Genomic DNA, 6000 nt, shown 5'->3' on the forward strand with positions numbered 1-6000 from the left:
TCAGGCATTCGTGGAGGCGAGCAATGTCCTGGGAGCCACTGGCCTTAAGTAGAGCTGAGTGCCATCGGGTACTGATGGATGGCTATGTTGCAGTCGTTTATGAGAGTTCCCACGGGTTCCATGTATAGAAGGAAGATGATTGGGGAGAGTATGGATCCTTAGGGAACCCCACTCATGACTGGGAGTCAGTTGGCTCTGAATAAGTCCATCTGTAAGATCTGGTGCCTACCGGCTAAAAAGGATGCAAAGCATTTTAGGACATTTGCAAGAAGCCTATTCTGTCAGGGAGGAGTATTTCATGATCAACGGTGTCGAATGCAGCTGAGAGGTCTAATAAAACTAGGAGACACGAGTCCCCAGTGTTGTTGATTCTGAGCGCATTGTCCACCACTTGGATGTTTGCAATCGCAGTGCTGCATTTGGAGGGATCCAGATTGGTAAATAGGGAACAGGTCAAGTTGGTTGATTTTGGCAAGTAGTTGGGTTGAAACTACTTTCTCAATAAGCTTCCTGATGAACGGGAGTGTAGAGGAGCAGCTGAATGCCTCTGCAGGAAGCCCGCCCTCATCCTTCCTATATGTTGGAAGCCAGAAATCGCGATATGCACTGCACCAGTGATTGTGCCTATTCCACAGAGAGCCTTTTAGAAAAGGGATCCATTGAGAAGACCCTATATGATGTATCCCCATAGAGATGACAATCTCTTGGAGGAGATCCCTGAAGGAATATGAAGATGAGAGAAAGAGAAGTTGGCGACATCACTAGAAGCAAGCGTGACACACTGAGAAGAGTGGCTAAAGAAGAGGATTTATAGACTTTATGGAATCTGATGACAAAATAAAGAATCGAGTAAAAACGTTCATATGCGGAATGAAGATTGCACGTGTGAAGAGCACTGCAGAAAACGCAAGCCATTTTACAGATGCAGCAACGCAAGTAGAATAAGTAATCTTAAAGGCTAGATATATATAGTGAATAGATTGCAGGCAGTGCCGCCATTATATAGAAGCTGGACATCATTGTCACATATTTAGTAAGCTCAGACCCACGGAGAAGGAAGGATCAGACAGCTGTGTCGCAGCAACATGAAGCCGAAAGCATGGAAAGGCCTGGAAGAGCTGTCTGGCCTGGTGTCAAAGGATGAAGTAGCCAAAAACTGGTTACCTATCCTTGAAGAACAGTAACCGTACGACACAGAATCATTTCGTGTTAAGGTACAAAGAAAGAACACCATGAGTGCCAAGTTTATTAATTGAAGAAAATGAAATGCTGCAAAACAGGCCAAAATATGGTCTCCTGTCACGTGAGCTAAAGATGGAAAAAGAAGATGGGCATGCTGCTCTGGACTTGAGATAGTGTGTGCTCACACTCCCTTTTATTCCCAGGAACAAGGATACACTGCAAGGCCAAGTTCAAAGACAATCTGAATGGCAGAAGGCATGAGCAATGAGAGATTTTGGGCTAATTGGGTGGGGAGCCATTGTCAAAGTCCACCCACTGACAACTGGGGTGCCAGCTTACGTGCTGCTAGTGAGCCAAATGTTCCAGAAGGGTACAAGCTTGCCAATCAATAATAGAGGACAATATAACGAAGGGCCATATATTTTGAGAGCCAATAATATACTGTGTACCTAATAACTGATGAAGATGACTTGCACTATGGGTGGGCATAGGTTGTCCAGCTGACTGTAGAGTCCCAATCACAACCTTTCCCTATATAGAAAGTTTACTTAGATGTTCCCTTTGAGAGTATCACAACTCTCTATAGGTTTTTCTTATTTGCCACCTAGTATGACATCATGTATGATGGGTTTTTACTATAATACAGACTTTTTGCCAGTCAGAATTCTGTAAGTCCCCATTCCCATGGGGTCCTATAGAACTTCATGGGGATGGGGACAATGGAAACACTGGTTCCATCTATGACGGAGCCGGTGTTTCCATTTGCGCCTGCACGTCGGGTGGAGTTACTCCCGGCATGTCAGACCTGGCGGGAGTGACACCTCACGCCTGCAGGACTCTGAATCAGCTGGTCTGGAAAGAACGGTGGCAGCGTTTTTACTGCCACCGTTCTTTCCGGACTGGCAGGGTCGTAATGAGGCCCATTGAGTTGTTGAAAAAGGGAGGCTTTTGTTAATGAAGGTGTTTATTCCATTGCTTTTCTCTTGTGAAGCTGGCACCTCAGGGACAGTTGTGGGCATGGAGTAATGCTTGACTACTTTGAATAAAGCTTTGATCCTGTTAGAGGCTGCCTCAATAGTGGAAGCTGATTTAGACTCAAAGATCATGTGTTTGTGTTGGGCATGCAGGGATTTGAGGAATGAGAGATCTTGTAGGCTGCAATCCTTGCACCACCACTTTCTGATACTACGTCTGTTTAAAATGAGCTTGGGTGTGTACCAGGGTGCAGACTCTTTGACCGCGTTTCAACTAGACTTTAGCAGTGTATGGGCATTGACTAGTTCTTTGGAAAGATGGTTAAATGTATCCAGCCGGGCTGAGGCATTCCCTGTGGTGGGAAATGTTGTGAACATTGCCTTTAGTGTGTCTAGTGGGAAATTCTTGAAGGATTGGCACTCAATAACATGGTGTATGGCCTGAGCTGCATGGGGCAGTCTTGTGTGAAAGGAGAAGGTGGATTGCAGCATGGTCAGTCCAGTCGACAGGGAGAGGGTTTGAGCATGAGAGTATTGGGCAGGAGGGGAAGACTAGTTTGAGCATGTGACCTTTGACATGAGTGGGGGAGAATGTGTTTTGTTTAGGATCCATGGAGTCAGTCAGAGAGAATAGAGAGGTATGTAGGTATTTTGCTGGTTGGGATTTTGAAAGGGTATTATTAGATATTAGTATTAGAGTAGGAAACTGTTTCAGAGGAGAGAAAGTAAAAAAAAAAAAGTCATCTGTGAAGTTACTACTACCTTGAGGTAGCCTGTAAATAAGGGGGAATGTAACTGAGTTGTTGTTTGAGATGGAGAACCGGCATGATAGCGATTCCAAGGAGCTGTGTGTGGGGGTTGGAATTACCATGCAGGGCCAGTAAATCTTATGGATGACTGCCACCCCACCTTCAGTTTTCAGTTTTTCCTGTGCGGCCAGTATGCTAGATACTATAGCTGTGGCGTAGTAGGACATCAAAGATGTAGGAGGGGAAGGGTGTAAACCACATCTCAGTAATGAAAAGGGCATCAAGATCATGGTTGATTATGAGGTCAGTGATGTTGGCAGACAAGATGGAAACACATGCTTGATTGATAGCAACTCTCGTGTATTCTGTAAATGAAAAAAGGATTCCTTCAAAATACGTTTAGGTTTATCGCTGATAAAAAGCCATCCAATCCCCTTGATCCAGTACCCCTGCGCTGCCAACAGCAGGCAATGCTTACTGCTTAGAGTTTGTTAGAGACCCCACAGGAGCCCTCTGTCCTACACCCAGCTTTGTCCCATTGAGGAGCCATTTTAAAAGTGGGCAACAAGACCATGTGTCATCTATTTAACTTCTATCAACAGGTGTTTTATTGCTTGGCTCACACAATGAGAGGGTCCAGTTTGCCCTGCTCTGGCCTTTGAGGCCCTTGGGCTTCACCCCTGATTCCTCAGATCCACTGGACCAGGCACTCTACAAATTGCAATGTGATTGCTACAGCTCATTTGTCATTCCTGGCCCTCTTTTGACCAATTTTCTCCGTATAATCGGTTTAAGGGGAACTGTGCTCCCAGCCAACACCTGATGATCTGTAGTTCATTTGCATATGGCCCTGCTTTAAATGATTATCTCCATTTGTTTCTCTTATGACCTTTTTGCCTTTTAGTGGCCTATGGCCCTGTTGCAACTGATGATATGGTTTTGGATCTGCTACGAGCCGGTTTAACTGACGACCTACATGTTGACCCCTTATGGCCATGTTCTAAATGGTGATCTGCATTTTGGTTACAGATGGCCTGTTTTAACCCATGGTCATCCCTTTTGGTTGGTATGTCCCTGCATTGCCTCCAGTTTTAATAGTTATACTTCTATTGCACCTACTGATACTCTAGCCTGTGCCCAGACAACACCTTCCTGCCACATACACTTGACTTCCCTACTTCACCACACTGTCCTATAACCCTCTCCCTCCTATTCCACCTTCAACAATGCATCCTTCACCCCCCTTCCTGTTACTACTCACTCTCTTAATGATCACCCCCTCATTACTTCCTCCCCAATCTCTCCCTATTCCTATTGTATGCCTGCCCTGTGCCTCACCCTAACAGTCTCCAGGCTGACTTACTTTCTCTTACCTCATTTGTTCCTCTTGCCTTCCCCCTAGCATACCCCTGTTCCTAACGGGTGGTAATGGCCCGGCGGCCTGACAATAAAGGCCCCATGATGTTACCATCCATTCCAGCCAGTGGTTGAAGTGTACGAAAAGAAGTAGTGGAACTTAGTTCCATGCTGGCCTGCCCCTGCCTCCCACAATCCCCATTGCCACGCCCCCTCCCACGTGCAATCCAAACCCCAAAACAAATACACCTGCTTTTTAAGGGAATGTTCAGTGCGGTGCAAGTTTCAACTTCTTCCTACACTTTTTTTTAAAAAACGAAATCATTCCGGAACACTTTCTCTTTAAAACTAAAGTATAGGAACAGTTAACATTTTTTTCCTGCCGCTCCCACCCACTTCGACCACTGGTTCCAGACCTTGGAACTGGTGCGTAATGCTATTAGCACCTGTCCGAGGGGCTGGGACGTGGCTTGCAGGAAAGTATTTTATTTCCGTGAATGGGGCACCTCACAGCATCCAGTTCAGTGAAGGAAAATACTATACAAAGATGGCCGCCATGGAATCGGAAGGTGGGGCTCCATATGGAGCCCCTCTTCCCTTTCCATGTTGCCAAACAGAGCAAGGAGAGAAGCTGTAGGAGCTCCGGTAGCGCATATAGGTAAGTGGGGATTGGTGGTCAAAATGACTGTAGCATCGGTGGGGGAACATTGCGGGCTGGGGAGCCTGCGATCAGGCGGCTTGGAACGCGGGCTAGATCAGGAGTTTCAGACCACGTTTCTAGACTCCTGATTGGCCGGCTCCCACCCAGACGGTGCTAATAATACAAAAGAAGAACTGTGTGTTGTCGGAATAGGAATAAAATGATGCATGCTGTGTTTGGCCAGAAGATCACACAGAAGCGCGGGAAAACAGGATTAACAATGTCGGTTATTACAGGTCCCCACAATACAATGTTACTCGTGGAGCTATGATGCGCTCCCTCCAATATGTGAATTTCAGCATTAGAGGAAAGGTTAGGGAACTGTGCAGTGACTTAACTTAAACGCAGGGGTCAAGTCCTAAAACAAAGTGGGGGGACTCATTAACATACCAATTGAATGTGGCGTCACCAAAAATTAGCATATCAAGGTGTCCTATGGAAAAAAAAGGGACTCTGTCCAACCACGTGTCAACGAAGGAGGCTTTCTAGGGGAATGACGATTATGGCTTGAGTTGTTGTATTGAATGACTAAAACTACAGAACCACTGTGAAATAGAATTGTGAGCGCTTACAGTTCGGTAATTGGTTGGATTTTCTTGTATTTTAATTTGCACTGTAAATTCAGATGTCCATATAACGAGGGTCCCAGACTTGTTATACACTTGAAATGCCACCACATTCTCCAACGAAGACACACAATTGAACTGTGTGTCAAACCCAAGCGCCCAGTTGTGGGCATTTTACATTTCCTCAACGTTTATGTCAGGGAAGGGTCTGTTTACCCAAACCCTGTGGAAAAAGCCCCCCATGCATTTCCCTGGGCTCCCGCCATAAAAAATTAGTGTGGATTTTGTGTGGGCCTCTGCAGCCTGCTGTTTTATTGACACAGTCAGCGGCTGAGGTTGTATAAGTAACAGACACCATTTAATTTCTAAAAATGCAAAGCAATCGCCAAACGCAGCTGCAGCCCGAGGTAATCCGCAGATGTCGACAGATGTTCATGTTCTTGTAAGTGTCAGAAATCATCATTTAAAAAAGC

Source organism: Ambystoma mexicanum, chromosome 8 (genome assembly GCF_040938575.1).
Source record: "Ambystoma mexicanum isolate Mex_15411 chromosome 8, UKY_AmexF1_1, whole genome shotgun sequence".
NCBI classification, from domain to species: domain Eukaryota; kingdom Metazoa; phylum Chordata; class Amphibia; order Caudata; family Ambystomatidae; genus Ambystoma; species Ambystoma mexicanum.